Source organism: Perca fluviatilis, chromosome 22 (assembly GCF_010015445.1).
Source record: "Perca fluviatilis chromosome 22, GENO_Pfluv_1.0, whole genome shotgun sequence".
Classification (NCBI taxonomy): domain Eukaryota; kingdom Metazoa; phylum Chordata; class Actinopteri; order Perciformes; family Percidae; genus Perca; species Perca fluviatilis.
Window position 1 is genome coordinate 4,390,372 of NC_053133.1, and position 12,958 is coordinate 4,403,329.

At 38.8% G+C, this 12,958-nt stretch overlaps 2 non-coding genes across 2 annotated transcripts; one reads left to right on the forward strand and one right to left on the reverse strand.

Moving 5' to 3' along the window:
• Positions 1–3,132: 3,132 nt before the first annotated feature.
• Positions 3,133–3,205, forward strand: trnaa-cgc. Its single transcript has one exon. It is a non-coding gene; the product is annotated as a tRNA-Ala (tRNA).
• Positions 3,206–3,917: 712 nt separating this feature from the next.
• On the reverse strand, positions 3,918–3,999 carry trnas-gcu. The gene has a single exon. It is a non-coding gene; the product is annotated as a tRNA-Ser (tRNA).
• Positions 4,000–12,958: the final 8,959 nt, after the last annotated feature.

Consider the following 12,958-nt stretch of genomic DNA (forward strand, 5'->3'; position numbering starts at 1 on the left):
CACTGCCTCTTCCTACTCTGGCAACCACTCCACCCCTGTGACTCTTAGCTTTCCTGACCAACACACTGAAACTATTGAATTTCATATTGTCAACTCTCCCTAACACCCCCTTGTTCTCAGATTTCCCTGGCTTGTTAAGCAATTCAATTAAACTTGATTTATACTATCAAATTATAACAAGATTTATCTCAAGAAACTTTAGAGATCGAGTAGGTCTAGACCACACTCTATAATTTACAAAGACCCAACAATTCCAATAATTCCCCCAAGTGCAAGCATTTAGTGCAACAGTGATGAGGAAAAACTTCCTTTTAGGCAGAAACCTCAAGTGGTGAAGAAAACTTCCTTTTAGGCAGAAACCTCGGAAAGACCCAGGCTCTTGGTAGGCGGTGTCTGACGGTGCCGGTTTAGGGTGTGATGAACAGTGGCAATTATAGTAACAATAAAGATAATGGAACTATTACTAGAAACAGTAGTTGTAGTAGTTCATAGCGTAGCAGGGCACTGCAGGACGTAGCGGGGTACTGCAGGGCACTGCAGGGCATAACAGAACGTCGAGCTGGACCTCGGCAACAGCTGCAACCATGATTTTGGTGCCATCCTAATCCAAGGAAAATTGCGGGGCGAGAAAACATAAGGACTTCGGGGATTAAGCTCCTCAAAGCTTTCAGGGACATTAATGCACACAGATGGAAAGAGAGGCGAGAGGAGCTCAGTGTGTCAAAGGAAGTCCCGGCAGTCCAAAACTATAAGGGCATAACTAAGAGCTGGTCCAAGGCAAACCTGAGCCAGCTCTATAAGGGTTGGTAGATAAATCTAACGACTATGAAGAGATGCAGAGAAGAAAAGGGGTGCTGTGGCTGCCGTTATTCACCCTACCCCGTCGGCACAACCCTCAAATTGACTGGTCGTCAGGGGTTGTGAAGGGGTGGTGGGAGAACTGTGCCCAGACCGGTTTTCAGTCTAAAGGCCCGGACACATACAGCCGATAATCGGCCGTTGGGCAGTCTGGCGAGTTCAGTAAATCAAATCTGTTCAGTGTGTTCCGTGCCGTCATCCGTCCGAGGCACTGTCGGCCTTCATTTTGGCCAATTTGACATGTATAATTGGCAGGGCGGGCACTGCCGGCAGTCGGACTCAAATGATCCATCTGATTGATAGAGTGCTAGTCTCTTAAAATCTGTAGAAAGTCTTTTAAACTGACCTTTGTTGAGCTGAAATGAAGACAGATTCAGCAACTGCATGGCTTATTTCTCGCTTAAAATGTTTTCAGAAACAAGTTTCGGTGAACTATTTTAGTACAATATGAGATCATATTCTCAACAAGCCGCAATGACAGTCTGTCTTTGAATTTCCGGAGAAAACAGACCCACGTGACGTGGGTCTGTTCGTCCAATCAGCTGCCAGTTTTCATTTTTTGGGTAATAATATAGATTAGCGCCGCCTGCTGTTATGGAGACGTATTACGTCTCATCTCTTCGGTGTGTTCTGAGGCACTTTTTGGACCAACTTGGGGAGACTGATCAGTCCAACTGCCTTTTCTGCCGACGGTTGGCCGTCTGGTTGGTTTGTAAGCAGCTTTAATCTGTGGGGAACACTGGTAACAAGACTTCTGTTCCTGTTACTGTCCCTGTGAACATTGTGGTCACCGCCGAGAAAGACTTCCCTGATCTCTACTGTGTTCCCTTCTGTTATCTGGATTTAACCTGTTTCCATGCTTTTTGGTCTAATCGGCATACCCAAATTAAAGTTGGTACAGCTCCTATATACTTTGACACTTTGTGGTGTGCTTGATATCATTGGAAAGGTAACACTCTCAAGTTTTTTTTAAGTTTAATCTGAAAGCCAAGTTTAAGCCATAGTAAAGTATTCAGAAAAAAGTGATGTTATTATAGTAGGTTAGGCTGACAAAACCAAGATACATTTGCAGGTTTGGTGCATGCTATTCTATTGGTTTTTGTCATTTTTTTCAACATACTATACAATGGCTTTATTCATCACTTTTTTTGACATACCATACTATGACTTTTTCAGTATACCAGAGTATGTCTTTTTTCATCATACTATACTATGAATTTTTCAACATACTATATTATGACTTTTTCAACATACTCTACTAAATATATTTTAAACTTGAGTGTTATGAATGCAGCCAGTTTTGTTATTGAGATGTAGTTGTTGCAGAAGAACAGACAATGGTTCGACGAGGATGGGATTCAAATCCACGCGTGCAGAGCACAATGGATTAGCAGTCCATCGCCTTAAAGTGATGGTTCGGAGTAATTCACCCTAGGGTCCTTTGCACCATGACCTCGAGCCAAACACCAAAATTTCACGAAAGCGTAGATAGTCGCTGAACAGTTTAGCTGGGACTAATGGACAGTTTTGTATATCTTAAATGACCCAAAAAAAAATGCCACAAATGATACCAAAGGTCTACACTAGTATATATAGGTTATGCACTCATAAAACGATGGATTGGAAAGTTTGTAAGTACACCAGAAGTTTATGTAAATAACACTTGCCTGCTGGCTTCTGCTCTCTGCTGTTGTTGTTGCTGCTGTGAGACGAGTGCTTAGGGACATCTACAAATTACAACACCGAAAAGAGATGCAACAAAAATATTTTTTAAGTTAACTTATTTTACTAAGTAAGTGCTGTAATATAACTAGCAGGAGACAAGTAATAATTGAGGTAAGTTTGGAGACATTAACTTATTTAATCATTAAATTAATACATATTTTTGTTGTATCTCTTTTCGGTGTAGTAATTTATAGACGGCCCTAAGCACTCGTCTAACTGCAGGTAGCAGCAGCAGCATCAGCAGCAACAGCAACAGAGAGCAGAAGAGAGCAGGCAAGGGTTCATAAACTTCTGGTGTACTTACAAACTTTCCAATCCATCGTTTTATGAGTGCATAACCTATATATACTAGTGTAGACCTTTGGTATCATTTCGGGCATTATTAGTGGGGTCATTTAAGAGATACAAACGTGGGTCCATTAGCTCCGCGCTAAGCTACTCAGCGGCTAACGCTACTCTACACTAACTCGCCCAGTGTTTAGACCCAGGTGAAAAAAGCTTGGATGAGGAAGATAGGATCTATACAGAGCTACACAATTTAGCTTCATAGGGGAATTAGCTCAAGTGGTAGAGCGCTTGCTTCGCATGCGAGAGGTAGCGGGATCGATGCCCGCATTCTCCAAAGGAATTTACATTCTTCTTTTCAACTTCTGCCACCGATTAAAGACAAATTGTGTATCAGTTTCTACCAGTTAAAGTCTTGTTGAAATATCATAGTATAGTATCTTGAAAAAGTCATATCATAATATGTTGAAAAAGTCATAGTATAGTATGTTGAATAAAATAACAAAAAGACATAGAATAGTATGTTGAGAAAAGTGATGAATAAAGCCTTAGTATAGTATGTCGCAAGAATTTATTAAGGCATAGTATACTATACTAAGCCATAGTATAGTGTGATGAAAAAATGACAAGACATAGTACAGTATGTCGAAAAAAGTGATGAATTAAGCCATAGTATATTATTCAGAAAAAAGTGATGTTATATTATAGTAGGTTAGGATAATAAAACCAAGACACATTTTCAGGTTTGGTGCATACTATACTATGGCTTTTTGTCATTTTTTTCAACATACTATACAATGGTTTTATTCATCAATTTTTTTGACATACCATACTATGACTTTTTCAGTATACCAGAGGATGTAATTTATCGTCATACTATACTATAACCTTTTCAACATACTATATTATGACTTTTTTCAACATACTCTACTAAATATATTTTAATGACAATTTATCTGGCTGAAACTTAAATCTTTTTTTAAGAGCAGCATGAATGCAGCCAGTTTTGTTATTGAGATGTAGCTGTTGCAGAAGTACAGACAATGGTCCGACGAGGATGGGATTCGAACCCATGCGTGCAAAGCACAATGGATTAGCAGTCCATCGCTTTAACCACTTGGCCACCTCGTCTGCAATCTGCTTATTTTTCTGATTAAAAACTCAGATACAGTTCATGTCAGGAACGTTTCAATAGGCCTTGTAGAAAAGCATGGCATGGAGTGGATGAGGAAAATAGCATATACACAGAGCTACACAAAGTAATTCTATAGGGGAATTAGCTCAAATGGTAGAGCGCTTGCTTAGCATGCGAGAGGTAGCGGGATCGATGCCCGCATTCTCCAAAGGAATTTACATTCTTCTCTTCTACTTCTGCCACCGATTAAACACAAACCTGCAATTGTGTATCAGTTTCTAAAAGTTAAAGTCTTGTTGAAATATCTAAAGTATAGTATCTTGAAAAGTCATATCATAATATGTTGAGTGAAGTCATAGTATAATATGTTGAATAAAATAACAAAAAGACAAAGAATAGTATGTTGAGAAAAGTGATGAATAAAGCCTTATTATAGTATTTCGTAAGAATTTATAAAGGCATAGTATACTATGTCAAAAAGTGATAATAAAAGCCATAGTATAGTATTGTTAAAATATGTTATAATATGTATAGTATAGTATGTTGAAAAACATCATAGTATAGTATCTTGAAAAAAGTCATATTATAATATGTTGAAAAAGTCAAAGTATAGAATGTTGAAAAAATAACAAAAAGACATAGTATAGTCTGTTGAGAAAAGTGATGAATAAAGCCTTATTATAGTATGTTGCAAGAATTTATAAAGGCATAGTATACTATAACTATACTAAGCCATAGTATAGTATGATGAAAAATGACAAAAGACATAGTACAGTATGTCGAAAAAGTCTTGAATGAAGCCATAGTATGGGGGTGCAAAAAGTACAAAAAGTCATAGTATAGTATGTTTGAAAAAAGTGATGAATAAAGCCTTAGTATAGTATGTCGCAAGAATTTATAAAGGCATAGTATACTATACTATACTACGCCATAGTATAGTATGATGAAAAAATGACAAAAAGACATACTACAGTAGTTCGAAAAAGTCTTGAATGAAGCCATAGTATAGTATGGTTATAGTTGACAAAAATCACAAAGACATAGTATAGTATGTTGAGAAAAGTGATGAATAAAGCCATAGTATATGTATTCAGAATTTATTAAGGCATAGTATACTATACTATACTAAGCCATAGTATAGTGTGATGAAAAAATGACAAGACATAGTACAGTATGTCGAAAAAAGTGATGAATTAAGCCATAGTATATTATTCAGAAAAAAGTGATGTTATATTATAGTAGGTTAGGCTAATAAAACCAAGACACATTTTCAGGTTTGGTGCATACTATACTATGGCTTTTTGTCATTTTTTTCAACATACTATACAATGGTTTTATTCATCAATTTTTTTGACATACCATACTATGACTTTTTCAGTATACCAGAGGATGTCATTTATCGTCATACTATACTATAACCTTTTCAACGTACTATATTATGACTTTTTTCAACATACTCTACTAAATATATTTTAATGACAATTTATCTGGCTGAAACTTAAAACTTTTTTTAAGTACAAAAAGTACAAAAAGTCATAGTATAGTATGTTGAAAAAAGTGATGAATAAAGCCTTAGTATAGTATGTCGCAAGAATTTATAAAGGCATAGTATACTATACTATACTAAGCCATAGTATAGTATGATGAAAAAATGACAAAAAGACATACTACAGTATGTCGAAAAAAGTCTTGAATGAAGCCATAGTATAGTATGGTAGTACAAAAAGTACAAAAAGACATAGTATAGTATGTTGAGAAAAGTGATGAATAAAGCCTTAGTATAGTATGTCGCAAGAATTTATTAAGGCATAGTATACTATACTATACTAAGCCATAGTATAGTGTGATGAAAAAATGACAAGACATAGTACAGTATGTCGAAAAAAGTGATGAATTAAGCCATAGTATATTATTCAGAAAAAAGTGATGTTATATTATAGTAGGTTAGGCTAATAAAACCAAGACACATTTTCAGGTTTGGTGCATACTATACTATGGCTTTTTGTCATTTTTTTCAACATACTATACAATGGTTTTATTCATCAATTTTTTTGACATACCATACTATGACTTTTTCAGTATACCAGAGATTTATCATTTATCATTATATACTATAACCTTTTCAACGTACTATATTATGACTTTTTTCAACATACTCTACTAAAAATATTTTAATGACAATTTATCTGGCTGAAACTTAAAACTTTTTTTAAGATCAGCATGAATGCAGCCAGTTTTGTTATTGAGATGTAGCTGTTGCAGAAGAACAGACAATGGTACGACGAGGATGGGATTCGAACCCTTAAGTTAAAGTCTTGTTGAAATATCTAAAGTATAGTATCTTGAAAAGTCATATCATAATATGTTGAAAAAGTCATAGTATAGTATGTTGAATAAAATACCAAAAAGACAAAGAATAGTGATAATAAAAGCCATAGTATAGTATTGTTAAAATATGTATAGTATGTATAGTATAGTTGTAAGTTGCTCTTTCTTGCTCTGTGTGTCAAATGTTTAGCTATTCCTCTGCCTCCTTTAGTGATAACGATACATGTAATAAATGTAGTATATTCGCTGTTTTGGAGGCAAGGCTTAGTGAATTTGAGTCACGGCTCCGCACCATGGAATCAGAATCGTATGCTTCCGTAGCTAGCCAGCACCATGTAGTTAATGCGGGCCATACTGTAGCTTTTGTAGCTTCTGCTAGCTGTCCCCCGGCAGACCCCGAGCAGCCGGGCGAGTGGGTGACTGTCCGAGGGAAGCGTATATGAAGGTAAATATGGTGCAAAACGTGAGAGCTTGTAGAATACAATGTGAGAACTTGCAGAACAAAAAAATTGAACTTGTATGTTAAAATTTGCACTTGTAAAATAAAAATGTGCACTTGTAAAATAAAAATTTGCACTTGTAAAAATTATTCACATTTGAAGTCACAAAAAGAAAAAAAACATGAGAGCTTGTAAAAAAATCTGAACTTGTAAATTGAAGGTGTACTGCTTGTAGAAAAAATATTCAAAGAAATGTAGATTGATATTTGCATGAACACAATGACAGCTGCAAACTTGTAATGCAACATTTACTCATGTACTTTTTTTTTACTCAGGTTGATTTTCCATCACAACCACAACTCCGTGATTACAACCTCTCGATCTGTCACTGTATGCGCTCTCTGCATCACAAAGAGACGCGATCTGCGCCTCGACTTTTGCAACACTTGTTGCGATACATTTGGTGCAAAACTAATTTGTACCTGTGGACTTAGGCTGTGGAGCTCTGATCCAACAGAACGGGAAAGCAGGGTTTCTATCGCCAGATGAGGGACAACTCTGTCCGGCTTATTTAGCTATGTCGCATGGAAGCCTGGTTGAATAGCAAGCTAGCGTTAGCTAACTAACCAACCAGCCTGATTCTAAATAAATACCTTTTAATTATCTTAACACTTTTTAACAGTCAAACTGAAACACTGGCGGTGAGCTCCAGGTCCTGCAGCCCGCAGACGGACCGTCACCAGCGGGTATCGGCCAGCCGGAGCAACATCGCTATTATTGCCAGAAAGCTTCGCTGCCGACCTCGACCTGCAGTCGGAGCTCCAGCGCCGGTCGGAGCCCCGCGCCCGGTAGCATCGGCACATCCCCGGCCATGACCACAGCTTGCTTTGCTGATGTTGTGCCTCACTGCCAATCATTGCACCCGGCAGAGCAGCAACAATAGCTTCTGCAGAATTACATCCACCTCGCGGGCAGCAGCAATCATTTTTGCGCGAATGTCGTCATCTCTTAACCCCGTTGCTGCCGAGATTTGCACCCAGGTAGCAAGGAAATGATAGTCTGATAAAACATTGATGTCTCTAAACGTTGTAAAATTATAATCATCATTGATGAACATGACAAAGGAATGTATATAGCCTACATTTTAATTAAACAGTAGCTACTTTGCCTTATAAAATCATTATTTCCCCTTATGGATGGAAGTCTTGGCAGGGATGCAGAACTTGCGCGTGTTACCCGCTGATGACGGTCCGTCTGCGGCTGCAGGACCTGGAGCTCACCGCCAGTGTTTCAGTTTGACTGTTAAAGTGTTTAGATAACTAAAAGGTATTTATTTAGAAGCTGGTTAGTTAGCTAACGCTAGCTTGCTATTCCACCAACACTAGCGGTGAGCTGCTACCCGGGTCGCGGGGCTCTCCGTGTCCCGCTGGAGCTCCGACTGCAGGTCGAGGTCGGCGCGAAGCTTTCTGGCAATAATAGCGATGTTGCTCCGCTGGCCGATACCCGCTGGTGACGGTCCGTCTGCGGCTGCAGGACCTGGAGCTCACCGCCAGTGTTTCAGTTTGACTGTTAAAAAGTGTTAAGATAATTAAAAGGTATTTATTTAGAATCAGGCTGGTTGGTTAGTTAGCTACGCTAGCTTGCTATTCAACCAGGCTTCCATGCGACATAGCTAAATAAGCCGGACAGAGTTGTCCCTCATCTGGCGATAGAAACCCTGCTTTCCCGTTCTGTTGGATCAGAGCTCCACAGCCTAAGTCCACAGGTACAAATTAGTTTTGCACAAATGTATCGCAACAAGTGTTGCAAAAGTCGAGGCGCAGATTCGCCTCTTTGTGATGCGAGAGACCGCATACAGTGACAGATTCGAGAGGTTGTAATCACTGAGTTGTGGTTGTGATGGAAAATCAACCTGAGTAAAAAAAAAGTACATGAGTAAATGTTGCATTACAAGTTTGCAGCTGTCATTGTGTTCATGCAAATATCAATCTACACATTTGTGAATATTTTTTCTACAAGTGCAAATTTCAATTTACAAGTTCAGATTTTTTTTACAAGCTCTCATGTTTTTTTTCTTTTTGTGACTTCAAATGTGAATAATTTTTACAAGTGCAAATTTTTATTTTACAAGTGCAAATTTTTATTTTACAAGTGCACATTTTTATTTTACAAGTGCAAATTTTTATTTTACAAGTGCAAATTTTTATTTTACAAGTGCAAATTTTAACATACAAGTTCAATTTTTTTGTTCTGCAAGTTCTCACATTGTATTCTACAAGCTCTCACGTTTTGCACCATATTTACCTTCATAAGCGTAGCGTTAGATCTAGACCAGGGAGTGCACATGATGACGGTCGCTCTAAACCGGAGCGTCTTCGCCTCTCTAACAGTTTCTCCCTACTCAGCGATACACCCGCTGAGAAGCCAGTTCTGGTTATTGGGAGGTCTATACTGCGATATGTGAAGCCAGCGGCCCCGGCGGCTACAGTAGGCCTACCTACGGTCATATGTGTCCCCGGGGCTGGAGCGGGCATAAGAAACCCATCTAAAGCTGCTGGCAAAAAAGAACCGTAAATACAGTAAGATCATACTTCACGTAGGTGGTAATGGTCGTAAATCGGAGATCACTAAAATGAATGTTGAGTCACTTTGTGCATACGCAAAGACAATGTCGGACTCAGTAGTTTTCTCTGGACCCCTGCCAAACCTGACCAATGATGAAATGTACAGCCGTACGTCATCCTTCCACCGCTGATTGTCGGGGTGGTGCCCAGCTAATGATGTGGGCTATGTGAATAACTGGAGGGCGTTCTGGGGAAAGCCTGGTCTGATTGAGAGAGACGGCATTCATCCCATCTGGGACGGTGCCGCTCTCATATCAAAAAATCTGAACGAATTTATCAGACATAAACCATGACAACCCAAGTTCGATATTAGTAATCAGAGGTGCAGTGCTACGCGCCCCTCTGTGCTTCCGTTGGAGCAGTCGCCCACTCATAGTCTAATAAGCACGGTGTCTGTCCCCCGGCTCAGATCGGTTAAATCAAAGGTAAACAAAAGATGCGCTATACTTAACAACCTAATTGGAATTAAAACGACTGCAATAGAAGAAAATAGGAAAATTAGATGTGGACTATTAAATATTAGATCTCTGTCTTCTAAAGCAGTATTGGTAAACGAGTTGATATCAGATAATAAAATTGATTTATTTTGTCTTACTGAAACCTGGCTGGGCCATGAAGACTATGTTAGTCTAAATGAAGCCACTCCTCCCAGCCATATTAATACTCAAATTCCTAGAGGCTCAGGCCGAGGAGGGGGAGTTGCAGCCATCTTTGATGCAAGCCTGTTAATTACTCCTAAACCTAAATTACATTATAACTCATTTGAAAGTCTTGTTCTTAATCTTCAACATCCAAAATGGAAAACATTACAGCCAATTATATTCGTTGTTATTTACAGGGCTCCAGGTCCGTATTCTGAATTTTTATCTGAATTCTCAGAGTTTTTATCATGTTTAGTCCTTAAATCAGACCAAGTACTTCTTGTAGGTGATTTTAATATCCATGTGGACGTTGACAATGACAGCCTTAGTACTGCTTTCAACTCATTACTGGATTCAATCGGTTTCAGTCAGAGTGTGCACAAGGCGACGCACTGTTTTAACCACACCCCTCGACCTTGTGCTGGCATATGGTATTGAAATTGAGGATTTAATAATATTTTCGCAGAATTCGTTATTATCAGATTATTCTTTAATCACTTTCGAATTCTTACTACCTGATTATATTAAATTAGATAAAAGCTCCTACACCAGATGCTTATCTGACAGTGCTATAGCTAAATTTAAAGAAGATATTCCAACAGCATTCGACTCTATGTCATGCCTTAACATAACAGAGGACCTGTATGTTAACCTCAGTCCCTCTCAAATTGATGCATTTGTAGACGGTGTACGACATGCCTACGGACGACCTTAGACTCCGGTTGCTCCCTGAAAAGAAGATGATGAAGCAAAGGAAACTAGCACCTTGGTATAACTCCCAAACTCGCAAATTAAAAACAAATCTCCGAAACCTCGAATAGGTGGCGTTCCACCAAGGTGGAAGAATCTCCGTTTGGATTGGCAAGAAAGTCTCAAAACCTATAGGAAGGCCCTAAGAAAGGCCAGATCAGACTATTACTCATCACTAATAGAAGAAAACAAGAACAACCCAAGGTTTCTTTTCAGCACTGTCGCCAGGCTGACAGATAGCCACAGCTCTACTGAGCCATCTATTCCTCTAGCTCTGAGTAGTGATGACTTCATGAGCTTCTTCAATGATAAAATTACAACAATTAGAGATAAAATTCATCACCTTTTACATTCAACTTCTAACGGTTCACCTTTAAACGCAGAGTCGTTAGAAATAAAGACTAGTCTCGACATATACTTAGACTGCTTTTATCCTATAGACCTTCAACAATTAATGTTAAAGATATCCTCAGCTAAGCCATCTACCTGTCTCTTGGACCCCATCCCAACGAGACTACTCAAAGAAGCATTACCTGTGGTTAACACCTCATTACTAGATATGATCAATATGTCTCTATTAACAGGTTATGTACCACAGTCATTTAAAGTAGCTGTGATAAAACCTCTTCTGAAAAAAACCCAACCCTGGATCCTGAGGTCTTAGCAAACTATAGACCTATATCTAACCTTCCCTTTCTATCCAAGATCCTTGAGAAGGTGGTTGCTAATCAGTTATGTGATTTTCTACATAGCAATAGTTTATTGGATGACTTTCAATCAGGATTTAGAAAGAATCAAAGCACAGAGACGGCACTGGTGAAAATTACTAACGACCTTTTAACTGCTGCAGACAAAGGTCTTGTCTCCATTCTTGTTTTACTAGATCTTAGTGCTGCATTTGACACAATTGACCATTCAATCCTGTTACAGAGATTGGAACACTTGGTTGGCATTAAAGGAATTGCTCTGAGTTGGTTTAGGTCCTATTTCTCTGATCGATCTCAATTTGTGAATGTTAATGATAAATCCTCCAGCAAGTGCGCTAAAGTTAGCCATGGGGTTCCTCAAGGCTCAGTGCTTGGACCAATTCTATTCTCCTTATATATGCTTCCTCTAGGCAATATTATTAGAAAACACTCAATTAACTTTCACTGTTATGCGGATGACACCCAATTATACTTGTCAATCAAACCAGACGAAACCAGTCAGCTAGCTAAATTTCAAGCGTGCATTAAGGATATAAAATCCTGGATGACCTATAATTTTCTGATGTTAAACCCTAACAAAACTGAAGTTATTGTGCTGGGCCCTAAACACCTCCGAACTTCATTATCTAGAGATATAGCTACTCTGGATGGTGTTGCCCTGGCCTCCAGCACCACTGTTAGAAATTTAGGAGTTATCTTTGATCAGGATATATCCTTTAATGCCAATCTAAAACAAACCTCAAGAACAGCCTTTTTTCATCTTCGTAACATTGCCAAAATTAGGAATATCCTGTCTCAAAACGACGCTGAAAAACTAGTCCATGCATTTGTTACTTCCAGGCTGGACTATTGTAATTCCCTACTGTCAGGTTGCTCAAATAAGTCTCTTAAGACTCTCCAGCTGATCCAGAATGCTGCAGCGCGTGATCTCACAAGAACTAAGAAAAGAGATCATATTTCTCCTGTATAAGCTTCTCTGCATTGGCTTCCTATTGAATCCAGGATTGAGTTTAAAGTCCTTCTCTTGACCTACAAAGCTCTAAATGGTCTAGCACCATCATATCTAGAAGAGCTCCTAATACTCTATTGTCCCACTACAGCACTGCGCTCCCAGAATGCAGAGTTACTGGTGGTACCTAGAGTCTCTAAAAGTAGAATGGGAGCTAGAGCCTTCAGTTATCAGTCTCCTCTCCTATGGAACCAGCTCCCGATCTGGGTTCGGGGGGCAGAAACTGTCACCTCATTCAAGAATGAACTTAAAACTCTCCTATTTGATAAAGCTTATAGTTAGGGAGTGAGGAGTTGCAGTGTTCACCTAACTGGCCCAACTGCTTCTCTTCATAATTGTTAGATTAATAATACATAACAAAGCAGAGGGAGGCAGGCCAGCCAAGCCAGATCCGGCAGGGGGAGAGTTCTAAGCCCGAAAAAGCTACCTCTCCTTATGACCTGTCTCTCTTAGTTA